Here is a 12,916-nt window from a genome sequence, read left to right as displayed (position 1 = left end):
CACCAGCACCATCCTAAATATTTATTATTATTATTTATTTCTTTTTGTATTTGCACGGTTTGTTGTCTTTTGCACACTGGATTGAACGCCCAGTCTTTCATTGATTTAATTATGGTTATTATTCTATTACGGATTTATTGGGTAAGCCTGTGAGAAATCAATCTCAGGGTTACATATGGTGGCATATATGTACTTTGATAATAAATTTACTTTGAACTGTGACCAACCTCTTGAAGCACTACATTGCGTTAACTGTGAGTGCTCTCTGGTGATAGTCTTTGAGGTAGCTCTCCATGCTTTCTTCGATACTGGTATGATTCATGCCCTTTTGAAGCAGGTAGGAATATCTGACTGTAGCAATGAGAGGGCGAAGATGCCCTGAAACACTCCAGCTAGTTGATCAGCACAAGTTTTCTGTATCCTGCCAAGTACACCAACGTGGCTTGATGCCTTGTGCGGGTTCACCCGCATGAAGCATGTTCTGACTTTGGACTCCATGACTGAAATCACAGGGTCACCAGATGCAGTGGTGATTCCTTTTCAAGGCGTGTATGAAAGGTGTTGACCGCACCTGGGAGAAAAGCATCACAGCCATTTAGCTGTTAGGTTTCACCTAATAGGAAGTTATGCTATGCAGACTCTGCCACAGCTGTCGTGCATCCATTTGTGTCTCTAACTTCACATAGGATTGCCTTTTCACTCTCACAATGGCTTTCTAGATTTGTAGACACATAGAAAAGTACAGAACAGAACCTTCAGCTCATCTAGTCCTTACCGAACCATTTAAACTGCCTGCTCCATTGACCTGCACCGGGAATATAGCCCTCCATACCATTACCATCCATGTAACTTTCCAAACTTCTCTCAAATGTTGAAATTGAGCTCGCATGCCCCACTTGCACAGGCAGATCATTCCACACTCTCACAACCCTCTGAGTGAAGAAGTTTCCCCTCATGTTCCCCTTAAACTTTTCACCTTTCACTCTTAACACATGGCCTCTGGTTGTAATCCCACCCATCCTCAGTGGAAAAAGCCTGCTTGCACTTACGCCTTCTATGTCCCTCATTATTTTGTATACCTCTATTAAATCTACTTTCAATATTCTATATTCCAAGGAATAAAGTCCTAAACCAATCAATCTTTTCTTATAACTCAGGTCCTCCAGTCCCTGCAATATCCGTTTAAATTTCTTTGTACTCTTTCAAACTTATTTACATCTTTCTTATATATAGGTGACTAAAGCTGCACACAATACTCCAAATTAGGCATCTCCAACATCTTATACAACTTCAACATAACATCCCATCTCCTGTAATCAGTACTTTGATTTATGAAGGCCAATATGCCAAAAGTTTTCTTTATGACCCCATCTACCTGTGACACAATCAGTCCATGCCTATCCAAATACTCATACATCAGGTCCCTTAGAATACTTACCAATAACGTTTTCACTACGGATGCCAGGCTCACTGGCCTCTAATTTCCTGGTTTATCTTTAAAGCCTTTCTTAAACAGTGGAACAACATTGGCCATTCCCCAATCTGGTATTTCATCTTTCACTAAGGATAATATAAATATCTCTGCTAGTGCCCTGGCAGTTTCTGCACTTGCCTCCCACGGGGTACGAGGAAACACCTTGTCAGGCCCTGGGGATTTATCCACCCTAATTTGCCTCAAGACAGTAAACACCTCTTCCTTTGTAAACTCTATGGGGTCCACAAAGATGATGCCACTTTGTCTCACTTCTATAGACTCTGTATCCATCTCCTGAGTAAATACAGATGCAAAAAAATTAGTTTAAGATCTCCCCCATATCCTTTGGCTCCACGTATGGATTACCATCAGCCGGCTGATGGCATAGTGGCATCAGCGCTGGCTTTGTGGGGGAAGGTCCTGAGTTCAACATAAAGATATGATATCATTCAATATGAACGACATGAAGGAAATCTGGAAGTCGAACCTGACCAGGGGGCTTAAAAAGCAGTCATAGAGTCCATTCTCACGTACTGATGTGAAACATGGACACTCACCAAGACTGCAAAAGTCTCTAGATGGTTGCTATACACAAGTGCTCGGATGGCTCTTGATGTGAGTTGGCAACAGCACATGACGAACATCGAGCTCTATAACGACTTACCAACGCTCACCACTAAAATCAAGGCGAGAAGACTGCAACTAGTGGGGCACTATCTACGCCACCCCGAGCTGCCTGCCAGTCTAGTCATCATATGGGAGCCCAAGCATGGGAGGATGAACCCTGGACGCCCTCCCAAGACTACGGTCAACACGCTCCTAGAAGACAGCGGCGCGGCTAATGTAGATGAACTGAACACACTGATGAGGGAGAGGGAGAAGTGGAGAGTCCATCATCGTGCCTGACGCTGGACCCCTAGGCCTGAGTCGACATAGTAATAGTAGTCCTGAGTTTGAATCCAGCCAGCTCCCATGCCCGCTTTCCATCCGTGCTGGGTTGAGCGTCGAGCTAGCAACTCGACCTCATAAAAAAGAAATTGCCTGCTACAGAAACATCAACAGCAAAAAGTTGATGGCCTATGATCTCTTATGAGTTTAAAGGCAATTTCTTTCTGTCCCCTGCAATCCTTTTGTTCTTAACATTATCTATAGAATCTCTTAGGATTCTCCTCCACCTTGTGTCCACCTTGTCTACTAAGGCAACTTCATGCTTTCTTTTAGCCCTCCTGATTTGTTTCTAAGCCTTCTCTTGCATTTCGTATACTCCATAAGCACCTCATTTATTCCTACATGCCTATACCTGCTATGCACCTGTTTTTTTTATCTTAACCATGGCCTCAATATCTCTTGAGATTCTTGTCAGATTCTATCTTCTTCAGCCCATTAACTTTTCCACCTATCACCTCCCAGCTCCTCACTTCATTCCCTCTCCCCTACTCATCTAACTTCTCCCTCATGTGGGTTCACCTTTCATCTTCTAGCTTGCACTCCTTCCCCCCACCCCGCTTTCTTAAACTGGCTTCCTCCCCCTTCCTTTCCAGTCCTGACGGAGGGTCTCAGCCTGAAATATCAACAGTTTATTCCTTTCCATAGGTGTTGTCCAAACTGATGAGTTCCTCAGGCATTTTGTGTGTGTTATTCTCAATCTCTCCTTTTATGCTGATCACTACCATCCAAGCATTCAACCTAGTGACTGTTTGCTGCACTCCCTCTATAATAATATACCCTATTTTAGGTAGTGATGCTAAAATTGAATGCAATACTCTAAGGGTGTTGACTCACTATTTTAATTGCAATAGGAAATTTGTACTCAAATCCTCTTGCAGTGAAAGCCAACATTGCATTTGCTTTCCTAATTGCCATCTGCACGTGCATGTTAACTTTCAACAACTTGTGTATAAAACACCAAGGACTCATTGAACATCAACAATTTTAAACATTGTATATTTTAAAAAGTCACTTGTTTTTTCTGTAATGTGCCCCAAAGTGGATGACTTCACATTTTTCCACATTCCAGTCCATCTACTGCGCTCTGGCCCATTCCCTCTGCTTGTCAATATTGCCCTAAAACACCTTTACATCCTGCAGTGTATACACGTTCAGTTCCCCTCCAAGTGGATAACCTCACAACTTACCACATGGTCCTGTGCCTACAATACTATTGTTCAGAATCAGATTTATTATTATTGACTTATACGATGTGAGGTTGTTTTGATTTTAGGCAGCAGTACAGTGCAAGGGCAAGCATAAATTTACTCTAAATTACAAAAACAAAGAGTGCAAAAAAAAAACCCAAAATAACAAGATGGGTTCATGGACTGTTCAGAAACCTGTTCCTGAATCATTGAATGTGGGTCTTCAGGCTCATATACCTCATTTCCATGAACAAGAAGAGGGCACACCCTGTCCCAAACTTCTACAGATGTACTGTGGGGAGAATTCTAACCGGCTGCAACACCTTCTAATATGGGGGAGGGTTGCTACTGCATAGGATCGAAATAAAAGCTGCAGAGAGTTGTAAAGTTAGTCAGCTCTGTCATGGGCACTGGCTTCCATGGTATCCTGGACACCTTCGAAGAGTGATACTTCAGACTGGTGGCAACCACCATTAAGGACTCATCAACCAGGTCATTGCCTTGTTCTCATTGCTACCATCAGGAAAAAGGTACAGAAGCCTGAAGGCACACTCTCAACGTCAAGAACAGCTTGTTCCCCTCTGCCATCAGATTTCTAAATGAACATTGAGCCTATGTACACTATCTCACTACTTTTTAATGTCTATTTTTGCACTATTTAAGTTAACTATTTTATATATATAAAATATATATTTTATAAATTTTTGCTGTAATTCAAGGTTTCTTTTCTATTATGTATTGCATTGTACTCCTGCCATTGTACTCAGGACATATGCCAGTGATATTAAAGCTGGTTTTGATTCTGGATGGTGAGAGTCCTTAGTGATTAATGTTGACTTCTTGAGCCATAGCATCATGAAGATAGAGAGAGTAATGCCCGTGATGTGCCACTTGCAATCCTGCGTATTGAATCCCCCACACCAATCTGTGATGCTATCATTCATTTTGTTATCATTCATTTAGCTTGTGTAAAAAACAGGACCTGAGGTGGTTCCAGGTCTTTCATTGGCACTAAAGCAGCACTGGATGTCACACCATTGCTGTTTGTGAGAGTTGTACAAAGGGCAATAAATCCAGTGGTGTGTTTCTCAGTGCATCATTGTCTGCTTCTCATCCCATAGAATTCCTTCCCGATGCAGTGCAAGATCTTGCAGTTCTTGGCACGTAGCCCAGCAATTGTGATCTTTGCATCCAGTTCTTCAAGAGCCATAATATAATACAAGCAATGCTTTTTCATCTGCTAGGGGGTGCTGCTACTGACCATGAAAGTGGATGTTGCAATAATGGAAGGAGGATTGAAGAGTGTTCCCAAAGGGTTAAGGGCAGCCCATGTCAACAGGAGGCACATTCATTGTGCAGAGAGTCACAAAAGCATTACAAAGTGATGTTTACTGCCCTCCTGGTAAGAAGTTGCAAAGGGGGCTTCTGTAAGGATAAGTGTAGACAAAGGATATGTGTATCTGTTATGTGTGGAAGTCTGAAATGCCTTTGTTTATTCTGACTGCTCTTGTGAGGTAAAGGAGAAGCAAAGTCTTACTTCCTTGAGCATGGCTTTCAGGTTGCTTCCCTAATGCAAGAGTGTGTTGCAGATAGCAAACATCACCAGGCACAGGCTGCAGTGCTCCCAAAACAGAAATCTAAGGGATGCAATGTCTATGATCTCCATCAACAAAGCAATCCAACGTGCATATGTGTCATCTTAGGAGTATGGAATTTCTAATGGGACAAAGAAAGCAATTAGCCCCTTAAACTATGTGGCTTCAGGGAAAGCAGAGTTGAGTAAGGTTGGTAGTTCTGTGAGTAAATAAAGATTGTCAGTTTATTTTAAGGAACTGAAGTTATAACATTGGATGTCGTACTATTTCATTTACACTTGAAACTAAAGCAAAATAAAAACCTCTCCAAGAGATGGGGAGACAAATGCCCTTATGGATACTAAGGCACCCAGAAGTGAGTGCACTCAAGGTAAACTCAATTTCAACTGCAAAACGTTATTTTCTGCAGGTCTGTGCACATAAATTTCAAGTGCTGGGACTTTGTCACCCAGCACAAAGGATAAGAGAAACCTGGGAAACCGTCAGCAGAGGAATGGGGGATGATCAAAAAAGAGTGATCAATTGTGGAATAGCAGAAAGAAATGTCAGGTAATTAAGAGACCAACAAGGAAAAAGGAAAAGCAGATTACTGCCAATGATGACATGTAAATTGCTGTTTAAAATGTTTGCTTGAACCATTCAGCTTGAAACGGGCAGAGATTTATGCTGTTTTTAAATGGAGCTGGGAAGTGACTTGCTCAAATTGATGCCCAATGCCAACACAAATTTTTCCTTGCCATTATTCTGTTTGAACTGGAGTTAAGTTTCAGTTTTCACTGACATCTGAGCTGGTTATATGTTGGAGGCCAATTAAAAATTTATTTTTTTAAACTTAAACTTGTAATTTCTTTCTCCCTCCCCATACTCCTCACCCATACCTTGTATCCTCTTCTTTCTTTTCCAAGTTAGTTCCCTTGATCTGCCATACTACTGTTATTCCAAAAGACACACCACTATCATGAATACTGTCAACGTTAAAAGAAAGCATTTATATATGACCCCGACAGATATTCCCCACCATTTCTCAGTAATGTCCAAGCATTTTGTTTCTCCAGGAGCCAGTGGGAGAGATTGAGAATGGAATGTGAGTTGGGGTCTGGTCTTGACAGAATTATGAAATTTCCTAGTCAGCAAACCATACCAGGGCGAATTCTTTAAAATATAGCTACCTAATTATGATCCTTTTCTTGCTCGTTCCTATATTTTTGCCTACTTCCTACTCGATTGTTTTATGAATTTTTTCCTTTGCCATTTTCTATCAATTCACAGAACATTCAATATCTTAAGGCCATAAAATCTTGCAATGCACGAGGCTATTCCGCCCATCATATATCTACTAGCTCTTTGAAAGAGCTACCCAAAGTTTCTCTCCACCACCTTGTTCCTCCTCTTGACTGCTCTCCTTCTTGTGCCCTACAAATAATCCTCAGCCGGTTGTGGACCAGAAATGCCAGAGGATTCTCTTTCCATAGATGCCCAAATGATTTTTTTGTAAGTTATCTGAAATCTTTTTCTTCTGGTCACCACCAACGTCTGCCATCAGAAACCGATCTTCAAATTTTCTGCTAGCTGGAAAGTGATAGCTGGAGCCAAGTGAGTAGGAAAGGTAAAGGACTGGAGAAGAAAGAATCTCATAGGAAAGGAGAGTGGACCATAGGAAAAAGGGAATGAGGAGGGGACCCAGGGGGAAGCGTTTTGCTGATGTCATCTTTTACTTCTAGATTTTTTTAATAACTGAATTTAAATTGTCGAGTGGCCCTGCTGAGATTTAAACCCAGGTTTCTAATGACAATTGCCCAGACCTTGGAATAACTAGTCTGGCTCTTCACATTCTCTGTAGCTGTAATGCTTTATTCTACATTGTTATTATTTTACTTGCATGTTCTATTTGCCTGTTGAACCCATAGCTTACGCCTCTCCTCGTGCTTCCTTCCTCTCTACTCTGGTCCCAGATGCAACTAATTTCCTTCACTTTCCTCACCAGTGGAGAAAATTCAAGAAAATATAAGCTCTCAGGCATTGTACTGGTGAACCTGCAAGTAAAATATTCATAGACCAGTCATATAACTTATCACACCTTCTGAGGCACCAATACAATTGTAGGCATAGCTCCCACACCACAACTTGTTTGATTTGTTTTATGTATTTCAACCAATCGTTCACTATTGTCTAATCATGAACTGAATTTCAGTCTATCACTACCAGCTCGTCTGCATCTAAGTAACCAGCATCCAATATGTCTTTCTCAGTTCTTCCACTAGCTACTGACCAAGCATCTTCCACCAAAGCTTCCCCCCATTTCATTGTAGTGATGATTATCTGGGTCAAAGCTACTCAATACACCCAATAGAATTTGGATAGGAATTCATACCCAATTTGCTCTCACTTGTCCAGTTCACTTGGCTCTTCTCACACATAGGGAACACCTCTACCTGCTCTGCCAATGCCCACCTTTCATTTTGATTTGGTCATATATAATCTGTCTTTACGGTTACTTCGGATTTCAGTCAAGGTTCAAGTGTGAATTTACGGGAGGTTCCATATCTGGGTTGGTGAAGGATTCGCCTGTTATTCTATACTTTGCTGGAAAATTGCATGCTTGTGCATCCATGCAGCTTACCTTTGCCTTACCTGAGTTAGCCTGAAACAAAATCATGGACGGTGGTGAGAATGACCAGGAACAGTTGTGAAGAAAATGTATACTGCAGAAATTAGAGTGTTGCTGAATGACGTTGTCTTAGAAACATAGAAAACCTACAGCACAATACAGGCCCTTCGGCCCACAAAGCTGTGCATGATCTTGTCCATGTTTTTCAAAGTAAATCTAACATTGCCTTCAAAAATTTTCAAGTTGGTAATCAATGAAAGGTGTCAAATTAAAGGGGCAATTACAACCTCTTGGAGTCTGGCTGGATAGTAAAATAAATAAGGGTGACAGGTCAAGCTATCATTTACATATCTAAATGAAGTTGAGTGCACTAGATTTCCTGCCATATTCAACCAAGGCTACCAACACCTGATAGGAGGAGTGAACTGCTTCATGAGCAGGCAGCTGCTTTTTCAGAATGTGAGATGGTGGGAGCACTAAGTGGATATGTTAATTAGGGTGACACAATATGCAGTTATGGCCCAGGTGCAGAGGGAGAGACACTGAAGCAGATGAATAGTTCATTGACTGTGCAGGGAGTAAATGCTAGACCAGCGGGGCTATTACCTACAGTTACCAAACTGGAAGCTAATGCCAACACTGTGGCTAGGAAGCAGGAACTAATTTAATACCTCCCCTTTACAGGGACAACTGAAACAGTAGACTTATTTCCTGGAACAAGGAGAAAGGTAAACGCAGAGCATAGATGTAGCTGTGTTTTTGGTAAAGTTTTGACAAGAAAACAGTTAAATACCACCTCAGTGAAACACTCATTGGTTAGAAGGTGCATACTCACAAACGTGATTGCCAAACCTGCTCCGCAGCCCACCTGTGAGGCCACACAGACCTACGGCAGAGACTGAGGTTGTGACATATTGTGATGATGGCCAACCCTGTTCAATTGTTTGCCCATGTATTTACCAATATTTCCCCTCTCAACCACATCCCTCTCCAGCCCAAACCCATGTCATCCACGTCACCCTCCTGCAAACTTCTCATAGGGTCATCTGTGATCTTCTCCATTGAACCCCTGAGAATTTCATCTATCATCTCCTGATTAGTCTCCTACCTGAGACACTTTTCCTCAATAACATCAGATCTCCTCAGCCACTCAGTCTCTACAGGCAGTTCTTTCATTAGCCTTTTCCAGCCTCTGATTTTGTCTGGCACATTCTATGCTCACATCAGGACTCAAACCCCTCATTTATCATCCTGACACGCCATGCCCATGTCAGGTCTTGAATTTAAATTTGGCTGAATCTGAGGGAAAGCATTTTTTTTCATCATTTTCTCAGCAGCTAAATTATATCCAACTATCCCATTCTTTCCTCGCAGCCACATCCTTCCAATTTTCTGGTTAGATGGTGGTGAGCTTGGTTGCAGCAGCCTTTCCAGGTCCAACAAAAGATGCAAATGTTCGTCTTAATTGTTACTCTTGCAATCAGAAGACCCTGATGGATATTAGTAGGACAAAGTACTGCAAGTCTGATTCATTGGTGAGACCAAAGGCAGCAGAGCTGTGTGGACTTGGTTGTTGCATGGACCAGACCCTCATGCCACAGCGTAGATTGTTACAGACACCCAGGGGAGAAGGCAGTCTAGGATGGAACAGAGCTGTAGCAAGTTGACTCCTGAAGGTCAGCTCACCCATCAGTGTTGGTCTCTTTGTTTGCCCACTGGAAGACAAGCTGAATTGCCTGTGGCTGACTCAGCAAGAGACAAGCAGATTTGCCTTTGTCTGCAGCTGAGAGAGATCAGGAACTGCTACATACTTGTTCTTGCAAAAACATGGCTCCAAGACAACATCCCATGCTCCATCAGTCTTCAGGCCATGCCACTCAGGAATGTGCTAATATTATATTGTGGCTGTATGTGCTATCATAACTATATGTGTTGCATGCTATGTGAACTGTGTTTTGTACTTGGACCTGAAGAAATACTATTTCATTTAGCTGTACATGTATATGGTTGAATAGTAAATAAACTTGACCTTGAAAACTAAAGCCCATGTCTCTGCATAGCCTGCAATGAGAAATGTGTGTAAATATTATGCTGACCACACTGTAAAGTGGCCACTATACTTCCAGTACAGGTACGTTTCATGTTCTGCAGTGTGCTGTAACCACAAAGCTGGAAAATAATTTGCTCCATGTGAAGTAATGTCTCACACCAATACCTATTTAAGAGGAAACTAAATTATACTGGTGGTGTTGCTACTTTGTGTGAACGGAGAAAAATCTCTTCTTTATTTATTTGCTTGCTGTCTTTTAAACATCTGTCAAACCCTGCAGTTATTATGAAAGCGGCAGTCCCCAAGTAGTAGGCATGGAAGGATACTGTATCAGTAAAGGTCATTGTGGATTTGGTGAGCCCATTGACCCATTTCAGAACCAGAATCAGGCTTATTATCACTGATAAATATCATTAAATATGTTGTTTTGCTGCAAGACATCATTCGTTCGTTACGTGCTGTGTCCTGTGATGTAGGCGATCATGGTCTTTGCATGACCATGATTCTTCTTGGCAAATTATTCAAAAGAAGTAGTTTGCATTACCTTCTTCTGGGCAGTGTCTTTATAAGACAGGTAACCCCAGCCATTATCAAGTTGAGTCTCTCAAAAGCAAAGGTGGAGGAGGTGTATGCCTCATGGTCAGCTCCTCTTAGTGCACAAATGTATCACAGCTGTCCCAATTCTGCTCACCAGACCTGAAGTATCTCATAATTAAATGACATCCATTTTTACCTGCCGCAGGAGATTCCTGTGATCATTTTGGTGAGCAGTGTACATTCCACGTCAGGCCAATGTCAAACAGGCTCTGACTGATCTGTGCAATGTGATCAACATGCACGAATCACACCCCGGCACCTCCACCATCATTTTGGGGGATTTTAACTAGGCCAGCCTGAAAAAGTCACTAAATAATTACCATCAACAAATCATTTGTACTACCAGAGGAAGCAACACACTGGACCACTGTTACACCTCTATCAAGAGTGCTTACCGTGCTATTCTACACCCTTACTTCAGAAGGTCTGATCACCTGGCTGTACTTCTACTCCCTGAGCATAGGCAGAGACTGAAGACTGCAGCACCAGTAGTGAGGGGCAAGAAGGTTTGGACAAGGGAAACACAGGAGCACCTACAGGACTGCTTTGAATCGGGGGACCGGGCTGTATAGAGGGATTCATCTTCCAATCTGGATGAGTATGCCGCAGTCGTTACCAACTTCATTAATACTTGCGCGGATGAGTGTGGGCCTACAAAAACTTGCTGTACTTTCCCAAACCAAAAGCCATTGATGAATCAGGGGTTCATTGTCTGCTGAGCACGAGATTTGTGGCACTTAAGTCAGGTGACCCAGGTATGTACAAGAAAACCAGGTATGACTTGTGGAGGGCTATTTCAAGAGCAAAGAGATAAGTCCGAGTAAGGTTGAAGGCGATGTCAAATACATGTCAACTCTGGCAGAGTTTACAAGACATTACTTCCTACAAAGCAAACCCAATAGCATGAATGGCAGCAGTGCTTCACTGTCAGATTACCTCAATGCCTTCTATGCCCATTTTGAAAAGGAGACTGTAACTGCAGCTGTAAATGTTGTGTCTTTGCACAACTACATACATATTAAATAAAAGAATACATGTAGAAGATGGTTTTAGCTGGTGTAGTCACATGGGGGGGAGAGAGGGGGGAGAGAGGGGGGGAGAGAGGGGGGGAGAGAGGGGGGGAGAGAGGGGGGGAGAGAGGGGGGGAGGGAGAGAGGGGGGGAGGGAGAGAGGGGGGGAGGGAGAGAGAGGGGGAGGGAGAGAGAGGGGGCGGGAGAGAGAGGGGGAGGGAGGGGGGAGAGGTGGAAAAACAATGTGCATACATAGATAACAGCGCATGCACAGGCAACAGGTCAATATGTAGTGCTAAGAGGTGGGGGGTGGGTGTCTTTGCTCTAAAAGAAATAAATTCATACATTACAGTGAAGATCCCTGCTGCACCCAGTGATCTCCGTCTCAAAGGCCAATGTTGGCCTGTCTTTAGGGAGGGTGAACCCTTGCAAGGGAGCAGGCCCTGATGGAGTACCTGGTAAGGCTCTGAAAACTTGTACCAACAGCTAGCAGAAGGACTCAAGGACATTTTTAAACTCTCACTGCTGCAGTAGGAAGTTCCCACCTGCTTCAAAAAGGCAACAATTATTCCAGTGCCTAAGAAGAGTAGTGTGAGCTGCCTTATTGACTATCACCCAGTAGCACTCACACCTACGGTGATGAAATGCTTTGAGAAGTTGGTCATGGCTAGAATCAACTCCTGTCTCAGCAAGGATTTGGACCCACTGCAATTTACCTATCACCACAATAGGTCTATGGCAGATGCAATCTCTTCACATGGCCTTACGTCATCTGGACAATACAGACACTTATGTCAGGATGCTATTCATTGACTATAGCTCAGCATTTAGCACCATCGTTCCCACAGTCCTGATCAAAAAAACTACAAAACCTGGGTCTCTGTACATCCTTCTGCAATTGGATCCTTGACTTCTTAACCAGAAGACCACAATCTATGTAGATTGATGATAATATCTCTTCCTCGCTGACGGTCAACAATGGCGCACCTCAGGGGTGTGTGCTTAGCCCACTGCTCTACACCCATGATTGTGTGACTAGGTATAGGTCAAATACCATCTATAAATTTGATGATATTATTATTAGAATCTCAGATGGAGATGAGAGGGCGTACAGGAGCGAGATAGACCAGCTAGTTGAGTGGTGTTGCAGCAACAACCTTGTACTCAATGTCAGTAAGACCATAGAGCTGATTGTGAACTTCAGGAAGAGTAAGATGAGGGAATATGAATCAATCCTCAGAAGGATCTGAAGTGGAGAGAGTGAGCATTTTCAGGTTTCTGAGTGTCAAGATCTCTGAGGATCTAAACTGGTCCCAACATATTGACATAGCTATAAAGAAGACAAGACAGCAGCTATATTTTATTAGGAGTTTGAAAAGATTTGCTTTGTCACAGAAAACACCAGAAAACTTCTATAGATGTACTGCGGAGAGCATTCTGACAGGCT

This window comes from Mobula birostris, chromosome 1 (assembly GCF_030028105.1).
Source record: "Mobula birostris isolate sMobBir1 chromosome 1, sMobBir1.hap1, whole genome shotgun sequence".
NCBI lineage: Eukaryota > Metazoa > Chordata > Chondrichthyes > Myliobatiformes > Myliobatidae > Mobula > Mobula birostris.
This window is presented reverse-complemented; position numbering follows the sequence as displayed.